A 14,438-nucleotide genomic window follows, 5' to 3' on the forward strand; every position below is an offset into this window, starting at 1 on the left:
GCTACAAAGTTTAAGCTATTACTTCTGTCATTTATCTGTATTATTTTACAATGTATATAAATGTGATTTAGTATTATTAAGTTACTGAGTTGGGGTGATCATGGTAACACTACCTGTAGTAATTGGTTTTCATACCTGCAGCTCCCACTGGATGCCATTTGCATTGTGTTGGAAGTAGTCACTGTTCTTCTCACCAGCACATATACAGAGTTGTAGTTGTAAAGTCTAGCCCAGTCAAAACTGAAGCTCAGCAGGATCAGTCTAGCAACTCTAGTAAGGTGAGCAGCAGTTATGAGGGTGGTTGCTTTGTGTTGTCAGTTGGTTTTGTGACATAACTGCTGCATCACATAAGCCACTCCCCTAAGAATGTTACCATGACAACCAGGCATCACATTATACCATGACTGTCAGTTTAGCTTGTTATTAGTGTAGTTAATTAAGCATAATAAAACAACTTTGGAATATACTCATTATTTATTTTGCCCCTTTTCATATAATTAGCTCTGAAAATTGTACATTTAGTTGGAACTGCATCCTGCTGACTTTTCAGAGCTAACTCTGCAACACATATTTTCCTAATTGGCTTTAATAGATAACAACTGCAAAACAATTAATTTTATGCTAACTTAATGGCAATAATTAGCCTTGTTGTCTGCCGACTCAAACTTATTTGGTTCCTCCAAATAAGGTGAGTATTGGGTGCAGTTTTTCTATTGAAACCCAATTGCAGTAAACAGGATTTTATTTTGATAAACAAATGTTTACACTTGGCTGATATGTTATTCTATAGGACAGTAACAGAAATGTCTCCTAATTACAATGTGTTTACTGTCCCTTTAAGTTCTAACAAAACTCCCATTATAAATCCTGAATTTCCAGTGCGTATATGTTGAGAATAGATTATTAAAATGACATGAACTGCTTTGATTTGGTAATATCTACAGAGCTATGACTGAGCCTCAGGATAATGTCATGTGATTACCTCTGGGGTTACCAGCCATACTAATTAGCATATGTAGTTGTGCAGTGTAGGTCTGTCATTACTTAATAGTAGAGTCCCCACATTTAGAAGCCTTTATGTCTGTATCAATTTTATATTAATTATAGCTGATCTGAACCATACAAATAGGCTGTCCAGTACAATCTGTACTAAAATACTGGACACTTAAAGACCCCTGTCAGCTAAATGTAAGGGGCCTTCTAGGCCTTTATGCATTAGAAATATGGCTCAAAAAGAAGTTACACTGTGCATTTTCTATTATATGTGTTTTAGGCAAATAGGTGTTTGTTCAATCATTGCTGGGTGTTTACTTCTGGTAGCCAAAGGGGTCACATGACTACTACGTACATGTCTTACTGGCAACCAAGGGGTTAAAATGACTGCTTAGTTGTGAAAAATATATGTGGTGGGATCAAGGGTGGGGCCTAAGGTTGAGCTTTTGTGGGGACATTGTGTGAACCCAGCTACAACCCGTGTCCAGTCACCTATAGGTTGTCCGGTATTTTTAGAGCGCACAGCTGGCAACCCTAGTTGGACCCAATATCACAAGAGATGAATTGCAGGCAGAAGATTGGCGCAGTTAGAAGTCAGGTGCAGGCTGAAGTCATCTGCAGGCTCAAGTCAGGAACAGTAGCAAAATAAGAGTACAAGGAATGTGCAGGAAAGAGGTCAGGAGGCAAGTTGAAGTCAGGAGCAGGCAGAAGATAGGCGCAGATAGAAGTCAGGTGCAGCCTGGCTGAGGTCAGGAGCAGGCAGAAGTGAGGTGCAGGCAGAAGTCAGGAGCAGTAGCAAAATCAGAGTACAATGAATGTGCAGGAGAGAGGTCAGGAGGCAAGCTGAAGTCAGGAGCAGGTAGAAGTTAGGCCCAGGTAGAAGTCAGGAGCAGGCAGAAGATAGGTCCAGGTAGTAGTCAGGAGCAGTAGCAAAATCAGAGTACAAGGAATGTGCAGGAGGGAGGACAGGAGGCAAGCTAAAGCCAGGAACCATAGTATTCAATATTAACCAGGCCATCATATACACACACATATATACAGGGAGTGCAGAATTATTAGGCAAATGAGTATTTTGACCACATCATCCTCTTTATGCATGTTGTCTTACACCAAGCTGTATAGGCTCGAAAGCCTACTACCAATTAAGCATATTAGGTGATGTGCATCTCTGTAATGAGAAGGGTTGTGGTCTAATGACATCAACACCCTATATCAGGTGTGCATAATTATTAGGCAACTTCCTTTCCTTTGGCAAAATGGGTCAAAAGAAGGACTTGACAGGCTCAGAAAAGTCAAAAATAGTGAGATATCTTGCAGAGGGATGCAGCACTCTTAAAATTGCAAAGCTTCTGAAGTGTGATCATCGAACAATCAAGCGTTTCATTCAAAATAGTCAACAGGGTCGCAAGAAGCGTGTGGAAAAACCAAGGCGCAAAATAACTGCCCATGAACTTAGAAAAGTCAAGAGTGCAGCTGCCAAGATGCCACTTGCCACCAGTTTGGCCATATTTCAGAGCTGCAACATCACTGGAGTGCCCAAAAGCACAAGGTGTGCAATACTCAGAGACATGGCCAAGGTAAGAAAGGCTGAAAGACGACCACCACTGAACAAGACACACAAGCTGAAACGTCAAGACTGGGCCAAGAAATATCTCAAGACTGATTTTTCTAAGGTTTTATGGACTGATGAAATAAGAGTGAGTCTTGATGGGCCAGATGGATGGGCCCGTGGCTGGATTGGTAAAGGGCAGAGAGCTCCAGTCCGACTCAGACGCCAGCAAGGTGGAGGTGGAGTACTGGTTTGGGCTGGTATCATCAAAGATGAGCTTGTGGGGCCTTTTCGGGTTGAGGATGGAGTCAAGCTCAACTCCCAGTCCTACTGCCAGTTTCTGGAAGACACCTTTTTCAAGCAGTGGTACAGGAAGAAGTCTGCATCCTTCAAGAAAAACATGATTTTCATGCAGGACAATGCTCCATCACACGCGTCTAAGTACTCCACAGCGTGGCTGGCAAGAAAGGGTATAAAAGAAGAAAATCTAATGACATGGCCTCCTTGTTCACCTGATCTGAACCCCATTGAGAACCTGTGGTCCATCATCAAATGTGAGATTTACAAGGAGGGAAAACAGTACACCTCTCTGAACAGTGTCTGGGAGGCTGTGGTTGCTGCTGCACGCAATGTTGATGGTGAACAGATCAAAACACTGACAGAATCCATGGATGGCAGGCTTTTGAGTGTCCTTGCAAAGAAAGGTGGCTATATTGGTCACTGATTTGTTTTTGTTTTGTTTTTGAATGTCAGAAATGTATATTTGTGAATGTTGAGATGTTATATTGGTTTCACTGGTAAAAATAAAAAATTGAAATGGGTATATATTTGTTTTTGTTAAGTTGCCTAATAATTATGCACAGTAATAGTCACCTGCACACACAGATATCCCCCTAAAATAGCTAAAACTAAAAACAAACTAAAAACTACTTCCAAAAATATTCAGCTTTGATATTAATGAGTTTTTTGGGTTCATTGAGAACATGATTGTTGTTCAATAATAAAATTAATTTTCAAAAATACAACTTGCCTAATAATTCTGCACTCCCTGTATATATATATATATATATATATATATATATATATATATATATATATATATATATATATATATATATATATATATACACACAGTGGGGGGAAAAAGTATTTAATCAGCCACCAATTGTGCAAGTTCTCCACTTAAGAAGATGAGAGAGGCCTGTAATTTTCATCATAGGTATACCTCAATTATGAGAGACAAAATGTGTAAACAAATCCAGACAATCACATTGTCTGATTTGGAAAGAATTTATTTGCAAATTATGGTGGAAAATAAGTATTTGGTCACCTACAAACAAGCAAGATTTCTGGCTCTCACATACCTGTATCTTCTTCTTTAAGAGGCTCCTCTGTCCTCCACTCATTACCTGTATTAATGGCACCTGTTTGAACTTGTTATCAGTATAAAAGACACCTGTCCACAACCTCAAACAGTCACACTCCAAACTCCACTATGGTTAAGACCAAAGAGCTGTCGAAGGACACCAGAAACAAAATTGTAGACCTGCACCAGGCTGGGAAGACTGAATCTGCTGTGGGAGCAATAATTAGAAAATGGAAGACATACAAGACCACTGATAAACTCCCTCGATCTGGGGCTCCACGCAACATCTCACCCCGTGGGGTCAAAATGATCACAAGAACGGTGAGCAAACATCCCAGAACCACACGGGGGACCTAGTGAATGACCTGCAGAGAGCTGGACCAACGTAACAAAGGCTACCATCAGTAACACACTACGCTGCCAGGGACTCAGATCCTGCAGTGCCAGACGTGTTCCCCTGCTTAAGCCAGTACATTTCTGGGTCCATCTAAAGTATGCTAGAGAGCATTTGGATGATCCAGAAGCGGATTGGGAGAATGTAATATGGTCAGATGAAACCAAAGTAGAACTGTTTGGTAGAAACACAACTTGCCGTGTTTGGAGGAGAGAGACCATACATACTGTGAAGAATGGGGGTGGCAACATCATGCTTTGGGGCTGTTTCTCTGCAAAGGGAACAGGACGACTGATCCGTGTACATGAAAGAATGAATGGGGCCATGTATCGTGAGATTTTGAGTGCAAACCTCCTTCCATCAGCAAGGGCATTGAAGATGAAATGTGGCTGGGTCTTTCAGCATGACAATGATCCTAAACACACAGCCTGGGCAACGGAGTGGCTTCGTAAGAAGCATTTCAAGGTCCTGGAGTGGCCTAGCCAGTCTCCAGATCTCAACCCCATAGAAAACCTTTGGAGGGAGTTGAAAGTCCGTGTTGCCCAGCGACAGCCCCAAAACATCACTGCTCTAGTGGAGATCTGCATGCAGGAATGGGCGATCATACCAGCAACAGTGTGTGACAACCTTGTGAAGACTTACAGAAAATGTTTGACCTCTGTCATTGCCAACAAAGGATATATAACAAAGTACTGAGATGAACTTTTGATATTGACCAAATACTTATTTTCCACCATAATTTGCAAATAAATTCTTTCCAAATCAGACAATGTGATTGTCTGGATTTGTTTCCACATTTTGTCTCTCATAGTTGAGGTATACCTATGAGGAAAATTACAGGCCTCTCTCATCTTCTTAAGTGGGAGAACTTGCACAATTGGTGGCTGACTAAAAACTTTCTTCTCCCACTATATATATATATATATATATATATATATATATATATATATACACACAGTATATATATATATATATATATATATATATATATATATATATATATATATATATATATATATATATATATATATATATATATATATACGTATATATAAACGTGTATATATACATATACACACACACACATAATTTATATATATATATATATATATATATATACACACTTATTATTTTTTTTACACCCCCCCACCCGCACCCTGCTTTTCTGTTCAGTATTTTTGTCTCAGACACCTGGCAACCCTAGTTGCTAGCCATCTGTCCTGCATTGTCCCATGCATTAAAAAATATATATATATAAATATAAATAAATATAAATTCTATTGGGCACATACTCAGAAGCAGCTATCTTTTATCTCCCAGGGTTGTATAAGTGTATGCTATGTAGTGTGTGTGTGTGTATCTGTATGTATAAGTGTATGCTATGTAGTGTGTGTTTCTGTATGTGTAAGTGTATGCTATGTAGTGTGTGTGTGTGTGTGCGTATCTGCATGTATAAGTGTATGCTATGTAGTGTGTGTGTATCTGCATGTGTAAGTGTATATATACTATGTAGTGTGTGTGTATGTGTATCTGCATGTATAAGTGTAAACTATGTTGTGTGTGTATGTATCTGCATCTATAAGTGTATGCTATGTAGTGTGTGTGTTTTTGTATGTGTAAGTGTATGCTATGTAGTGTGTGTGTATCTGCATGTATAAGTGTATACTATGTAGTGTGTGTATCTGCATGCATAAGTGTAAACTATGAAGTGTGTGTATGTATCTGCATCTATAAGTGTATGCTATGTAGTGTGTGTGTTTTTGTATGTTTAAGTGTATGCTATGTAGTGTGTGTGTGTATCTGCATGTATAAGTGTATGCTATGTAGTGTGTGTGTGTGTATCTGTATGTATAAGTGTATGCTATGTAGTGTGTGTGTATCTGCATGTATAAGTGTATGATATGTAGTGTGTGTCTGCATGTGTAAGTGTATGCAATGTAGTGTGTGTGTGTATCTGCATGTGTATGCTATGTAGTGTGTGTGTATCTGCATGTATAAGTGTATGCTGTGTATTGTGTGTGTATCTGCATGTATAAGTGTATGCTGTGTATTGTGTGTGTATCTGCATGTATAAGTGTAAACTATGTAGTGTGTTACTGTGCATTTTTGCTAACTTTAAAGGCCAGAATCTAGAATATTAATGGGGAATGCAGAGAGCAGTTTTAAAGAGTATATTATTAAATGTCCAATTAAGATAAAAATTTTTAGCACTGTCTCTGCAAAGGTTAATTAAATACTGAGCTCACATAGCTATACCAGTGGTTTAAGCTTGTGTTTGATTTGCTGCCTAAGAGTATTAAAATATATGACTTTATTACTATGTTGTGTGTGTATGTATCTGCATCTATAAGTGTATGCTATGTAGTGTGTGTGTTTTTGTATGTGTAAGTGTATGCTATGTAGTGTGTGTGTATATGCATGTATAAGTGTATACTATGTAGTGTGTGTATCTGCATGTATAAGTGTAAACTATGTAGTGTGTGTATGTATCTGCATCTATAAGTGTATGCTATGTAGTGTGTGTGTTTTTGTATGTGTAAGTGTATGCTATGTAGTGTGTGTGTGTGTATCTGCATGTATAAGTGTATGCTATGTAGTGTGTGTGTGTATCTGTATGTATAAGTGTATGCTATGTAGTGTGTGTGTATCTGCATGTATAAGTGTATGATATGTAGTGTGTGTCTGCATGTGTAAGTGTATGCAATGTAGTGTGTGTGTGTATCTGCATGTGTATGCTATGAAGTGTGTGTGTATCTGCATGTATAAGTGTATGCTGTGTATTGTGTGTGTATCTGCATGTATAAGTGTATGCTGTGTATTGTGTGTGTATCTGCATGTATAAGTGTAAACTATGTAGTGTGTTACTGTGCATTTTTGCTAACTTTAAAGGCCAGAATCTAGAATATTAATGGGGAATGCAGAGAGCAGTTTTAAAGAGTATATTATTAAATGTCCAATTAAGATAAAAAATGTAGCACTGTCTCTGCAAAGGTTAATTAAATACTGAGCTCACTTAGCTATACCAGTGGTTTAAGCTTGTGTTTGATTTGCTGCCTAAGAGTATTAAAATATATGACTTTATTACTATGTTGTGTGTGTATGTATCTGCATCTATAAGTGTATGCTATGTAGTGTGTGTGTTTTTGTATGTATAAGTGTATGCTATGTAGTGTGTGTGTATCTGCATGTATAAGTGTATACTATGTAGTGTGTGTATCTGCATGTATAAGTGTAAACTATGTAGTGTGTGTATGTATCTGCATCTATAAGTGTATGCTATGTAGTGTGTGTGTTTTTGTATGTTTAAGTGTATGCTATGTAGTGTGTGTGTGTATCTGCATGTATAAGTGTATGCTATGTAGTGTGTGTGTGTATCTGTATGTATAAGTGTATGCTATGTAGTGTGTGTGTATCTGCATGTATAAGTGTATGATATGTAGTGTGTGTCTGCATGTGTAAGTGTATGCAATGTAGTGTGTGTGTGTATCTGCATGTGTATGCTATGTAGTGTGTGTGTATCTGCATGTATAAGTGTATGCTGTGTATTGTGTGTGTATCTGCATGTATAAGTGTATGCTGTGTATTGTGTGTGTATCTGCATGTATAAGTGTAAACTATGTAGTGTGTTACTGTGCATTTTTGCTAACTTTAAAGGCCAGAATCTAGAATATTAATGGGGAATGCAGAGAGCAGTTTTAAAGAGTATATTATTAAATGTCCAATTAAGATAAAACATTTAGCACTGTCTCTGCAAAGGTTAATTAAATACTGAGCTCACATAGCTATACCAGTGGTTTAAGCTTGTGTTTGATTTGCTGCCTAAGAGTATTAAAATATATGACTTTATTTAGAATTTTATTTATATTACTTTGGTCTTATGATTTTTTAAGCTCCGCCCCTGCTACTGCCCACCACATTTCACATTTTTGCCACGGGGGGTGGGGGTGTCCCTCTTTTGAATGTTAGTTGGGTTAGTTTTTGCGCCTCTGTGTTTTCTTCTTCCAGATATTTGCAGCTGGCATTGGACTCCCTACTCAACTATAACAATAATATATTGTTATATAACGTCTATTAAAGAGATCATGCACTAAAAATGTAATAACCAGGACATCAAAGATATAGTGGAAAAATATCAGAAAAGAACCATCTAATGATACCACACAACTCACGAAGGATAAGGCAATTGCTATAGAAGCTGGAGTAAAGGAAAAGGCAAAGCAGATTATTATAGCAGATAAATGAATTAGTGGAGAGAGTCTTTGGATCACACGGAAACAAAGAATATCACTTTTATTAGTTAAATAACTCAGGAGTGGAAAATTAAAAAGCTTTTTTAGGGCTGAAAAAAGTCAGATAAAGAAGTTGGATCCTTTTATGAGTTGGAAATGTAAATCGTCAATACTATTGTTCAGTTCTAGAGATTCTGTGGTCAAAACTACTATAATTGCCCAGTTGAATGCAGGGTATGGATGTTAATGATACAAATACAAATCTAAACAAGGACAAAGATGGTAATTCCAAGTCAACAAGCAATCTCACAGAATACCTTTTTTAAAATCCACAATTTTTATATAAATATTGACCCATGTATTCCTAGTTTAGAATCAAACCCTCTAGTTTTATCCTCAAAAGATCCTGCTGCAAAATAAGTAGCTCCCCAAAAGGACTAGAAAAAACAAGCCGGAGCCCAGCCAGCCATCTGATTCTGACCTACCTTTCATGTATATTCTTTTAATAATAAATGTTCTTTCTATCTGTGAGTGAGAGTGTTAGATGGGGAGTATTTAAGACAGGAAGTGGGAGAGATAAGGATCTATACTTTTTTCGTACAAACTTACGGCTAGATTTAGAGTTTTGTTGGTAAGGACCCGCGTAGCTAACGCCGGCTTTTTTCTGGCCGCACCATAAAAATAACTCTGGTATTGAGAGTCCACATAAAGGCTGCGTTAGGCTCCAAAAAAGCAGCGTAGAGCATATTTAACGCAGCTTCAACTCTCGATACCAGAGTTGCTTACGGACGCGGCCAGCCTCAAAAATGTGCTCGTGCACGATTCCCCCATAGGAAACAATTGGGCTGTTTGAGCTGAAATAAAACCTAACACCTGCAAAAAAGCTGCGTTCAGCTCCTAACGCAGCCCCATTGTTTGCTATGGGGAAACACTTCCTACGTCTGCACCTAACACCCTAACATGTACCCCGAGTCTAAACACCCCTAGCCTTACACTTATTAACCCCTAATCTGCCGCCCCCGCTATCGCTGATCCCTGCATATTATTTTTAACCCCTAATCTGCCGCTCCGTAAACCGCCGCTACTTACATTATCCTTATGTACCCCTTATCTGCTGCCCCTAACACCGCCGACCCCTATATTATATTTATTAACCCCTAATCTGCCCCCCACAACGTCGCCTCCACCTGCCTACACTTATTAACCCCTAATCTGCCGAGCGGACCGCACCGCTATTATAATAAAGTTATTAACCCCTAATCCGCCTCACTAACCCTATAATAAATAGTATTAACCCCTAATCTGCCCTCCCTAACATCGCCAAAACCTAACTTCAATTATTAACCCCTAATCTGCCGACCGGAGCTCACCGCTATTCTAATAAATGTATTAACCCCTAAAGCTAAGTCTAACCCTAACACTAACACCCCCCTAACTTAAATATAATTTAAATCTAACGAAATTAATTAACTCTTATTAAATAAATGATTCCTATTTAAAGCTAAATACTTACCTGTAAAATAAATCCTAATATAGCTACAATATAAATTATAATTATATTATATCTATTTTAGGATTAATATTTACTTTACAGGTAACTTTGTATTTATTTTAACCAGGTACAATAGCTACTACACTACACTATCAATACATTAATTAAATACAATACCTACAAATAACTACAATGAAATAAACTAACTAAAGTACAAAAAATAAAAAAGAACTAAGTTACAAAAAATAAAAAAATAATTACAAACATAAGAAAAATATTACAACAATTTTAAACTAATTACACCTACTCTAAGCCCCCTAATAAAATAACAAAGACCCCCAAAATAAAAAATGCCCTACCCTATTCTAAATTACTAAAGTTCAAAGCTCTTTTACCTTACCAGCCCTGAACAGGGCCCTTTGCGGGGCATGCCCCAAGAAGTTCAGCTCTTTTGCCTGTAAAAAAAAACACATACAATACCCCCCCCCCAACATTACAACCACCACCCACATACCCCTAATCTAACCCAAACCCCCCTTAAATAAACCTAATACTAAGCCCCTGAAGATCATCCTACCTTGTCTTCACCTCACCGGGTGTCACCGATCGGTCCTGGCTCCAAAATCTTCATCCAACCCAAGCGGGGGCTGGCGATCCATCATCCGGTGGCTGAAGAGGTCCAGAAGAGGCTCCAAAGTCTTCATCCTATCCGGGAAGAAGAGTAGATCCGGACCAGGTTTAATTGTAGGTAATTGTAGGTATTTTATTTAATTAATTTAATGATAGTATAGTGTTAGGTTTAATTGTAACTTAGGTTAGGATTTATTTTACAGGTAAATTTGTAATTATTTTAACTATTTTAGCTATTAAATAGTTCTTAACTATTTAATAGCTATTGTACCTGGTTAAAATAAATACAAAGTGACCTGTAAAATAAATATTAATCCTAAAATAGCTATAATATAATTATAATTTATATAGTAGCTATATTAGGATTTATTTTACAGATAAGTATTTAGCTTTAAATAGGAATAATTTATTTAATAAGAGTTAATTAATTTCGTTAGATTTAAATTATATTTAAGTTAGGGTGGTGTTAGTGTTAGGGTTAGACTTAGCTTTAGGGGTTAATACATTTATTAGAATAGTGGTGAGCTCCGGTCGGCAGATTAGGGGTTAATAATTGAAGTTAGGTGTCGGCGATGTTAGGGAGGGCAGATTAGGGGTTAATACTATTTATTATAGGGTTAGTGAGGCGGATTAGGGGTTAATAACTTTATTATGATAGCGGTGCGGTCCGCTCGGCAGATTAGGGGTTAATAAGTGTAGGCAGGTGGAGGTGACGTTGAGGGGGGCAGATTAGGGGTTAATACATATAATATAGGGGTCGGCGGTGTTAGGGGCAGCAGATTAGGGGTACATAAGGATAACGTAGGTGGCGGTCGGCAGATTAGGGGTTAAAAAATTTAATCGAGTGGCGGCGATGTGGGGGGGGGCTCGGTTTAGGGGTACATAGGTAGTTTATGGGTGTTAGTGTACTTTAGAGTACAGTAGTTAAGAGCTTTATGAACCGGCGTTAGCCCAGAAAGCTCTTAACTACTGACTTTTTTCTGCGGCTGGAGTTTTGTCGTTAGATTTCTAACGCTCATTTCAGACACGACTCTAAATACCGGAGTTAGAAAGATCCCATTGAAAAGATAGGATACGCAATTGACGTAAGGGGATCTGCGGTATGGAAAAGTCGCGGCTGAAAAGTGAGCGTTAGACCCTTTATTGAGTGACTCCAAATATCGGAGGTAGCCTAAAACCAGCGTTAGGAGCCTCTAACGCTGGTTTTCCTGGCTACCGCCAAACTCTAAATCTAGGCCTTAGATCATAATAAATCTAACTTGTTTAAGAAAACACATCTTCATCTTTCCTTATTTATGTCTTATTTATACAAACACTCCTGAATCAAAGTATTTTCCATATAAATACACAACAATACTTAATAGTCTGCTGGATCTATTACATATTATATCTGTGAAGTTGTTGAAATTTTCAGATGACACTACACTAATTGGGCTTATCTCAGATGAAGATTAATTGAGCTATAACATGTGAAGTAGACAGGCAGGCATCATGGAGTGAAGCAAACAATTTAGCATTAAATGTTCATAAAACCAAAGAGATTGTAATTGATTTTTTAAAAAAAAAAAGTCTCCATCACCTTCTTCTCTGAAAATTAAAGATTGCAGAGTAGACAGAGTTACATCATACAAATTCCTTGGCACAACGATTCAACATGATTTGAAATGGGACGTTGATATTTTTACTATATACTATATATAGTCTCAACATCGTTGGTAGTTCTTAAGGCAACTTAAATAATTTGGTCTGTCTCAAAAACTTTTAACTTGTTTTTATTCAGCCATCATCAAATCAGTTTTATCATCCTCTATTTTAACCTGGTATAGGTCTTCAACGTTATCATTAAATAAGAAACTACACTGAATTGTGAGTTCTGCAAAAAAAATAATTGGGTGTCAACTTATTTCTCTTACTTTTGAAGCATGAATATGAGAGCCGGAAAAATTGTATCTGATTCATCATTCTCACCCTGGCCATTGTTTTTTTTTTAACACTTATTAAACGTTTTGGCACTGAGGACACCAGTTGGTTAAGTTTAACAAGCAGAATTTCCCCCCATTCATCCATTATGCATGTCTTCAGCTGCGCAACTGTACGGGGCCTTTGTAGCCTTATTTTGCGCTACATAATGCACCACCCATTCTCAATCAGAGACAGGTTAGGACTGCAGGCAGGCCATGTTAGCATCGGCACTCTCTGCTTACACAACCATGCACGTGTAATCCGGGCAGATGGTGGTTTAAAGTTGTCCTGCTGGAAAATGCAGGGACGTCCCTGGAAAAGACGACGTCTGGATGGCAGCATATGTTGCTCCAAAATGTATACATATCTTTCTGCATTAATGGTGCCCTCACAGATGTGCAAGTTACCCATGCCATGGGTACAGACAACCCCCTGCATACCATGACAGACGCTGGCTTTTGGACCTGATGCTGATAACAGCTTGGATGGTCCTTTTCTTCTTTGGCCCGGAAAACACAATGGCTGTTTTTCCAAAAACTATTTTAAATATTGACTTGTCAGACCACAAAACACGATTCCACTGTGCTACTGTCCATCTCAGATGAGCGGCGCTTCTGGATAGTGTTGATGTATGGCTTCTGCTTTGCATAGTAAAGCCTTAACATGCATTTGTGGATGCAGCAGTGAATGATGTTGACTGACAAAGGTTTACCAAAGTATTCCCGAGCCCATGTCAGGATATCCATTACAGGCTCATGACGGTTTTTGAGACTGACGTCTGATGGATCATAGATCATGCGCATTCAGAAGTGGTTTTCAGCCTTGCCCTTTACTCACCGAGATTTGACAGGATTCCTTGAATCTTTTAATCATATTGTGCACTGTAGAAGGTGAAATGCCCAAAATCCTACTGATTTGTTTTTGGGGAATGTTGTTCTTAAAGTGACTCATCTGTTGGCAGCTTGGCGAGCCTCGACCCATCCTTGCTCTTGAAGGAATAGGCCATTTTTTGGAGGCTCCTTATATACTATGATTACACGACTGCCTCACCTGTTTCAATTACCTTATTATTTCAACTTGTCAGTGTTGTCACATCATTATTAGTCCTAAATTGCCCCTGTCCCAACTTTTTGGGGAAGTGTTGCAATCATTAGATTTGCAATGAGTGTATATTTTCAAAAATACATTAAATTCACAAAGTAAAACATAAAATAATGAGTTAATAATGTGTTTTCAATATAGTACAGGGTAAATAAAATTTTGAAATTACTCTTTTTGTTTGATTTTTTGCATTTTCCATACTTTCCCAACTTTTTCGGAATTGCGGTTTTTTATATATATATATATATATATATATATATATATATATATATATATATATATATATATATATATATATATATATATATATATATACACACACAAGCACAAAGCTAGATTAAAAGAAAAATGGAAGAATTAGTTACAGCATTTGACCAAATGGTTATAGTCCCAGGACCACATCAAGGTCTTTTCCTCTCTGGGTTCCTAACCTACAGCAAGGCATGCCTTCAACCAAACACACTGAGATTCCAACAAAGGTGACACAGGCAATTTGTAATTTCACTAGACACATATAAAAATAAAGAAATTAACTGCACTCTCAAATTCGGATTGGGTATACATCCTATGATCCTGCCAAACTGACAGCCATGGGTGGTCACCAGCACATAAAGACAACTTCACAGCTTTAAGCGACTCTGGCAGTTCTCTCAGACAAGCCTGGGTGCAAAACCAATTGTTAAAATTACAAAACAAAATTATTAACGTAACACATAAAAAGT

Source organism: Bombina bombina, chromosome 1, assembly GCF_027579735.1.
Source record: "Bombina bombina isolate aBomBom1 chromosome 1, aBomBom1.pri, whole genome shotgun sequence".
In the NCBI taxonomy this organism is placed as follows: domain Eukaryota; kingdom Metazoa; phylum Chordata; class Amphibia; order Anura; family Bombinatoridae; genus Bombina; species Bombina bombina.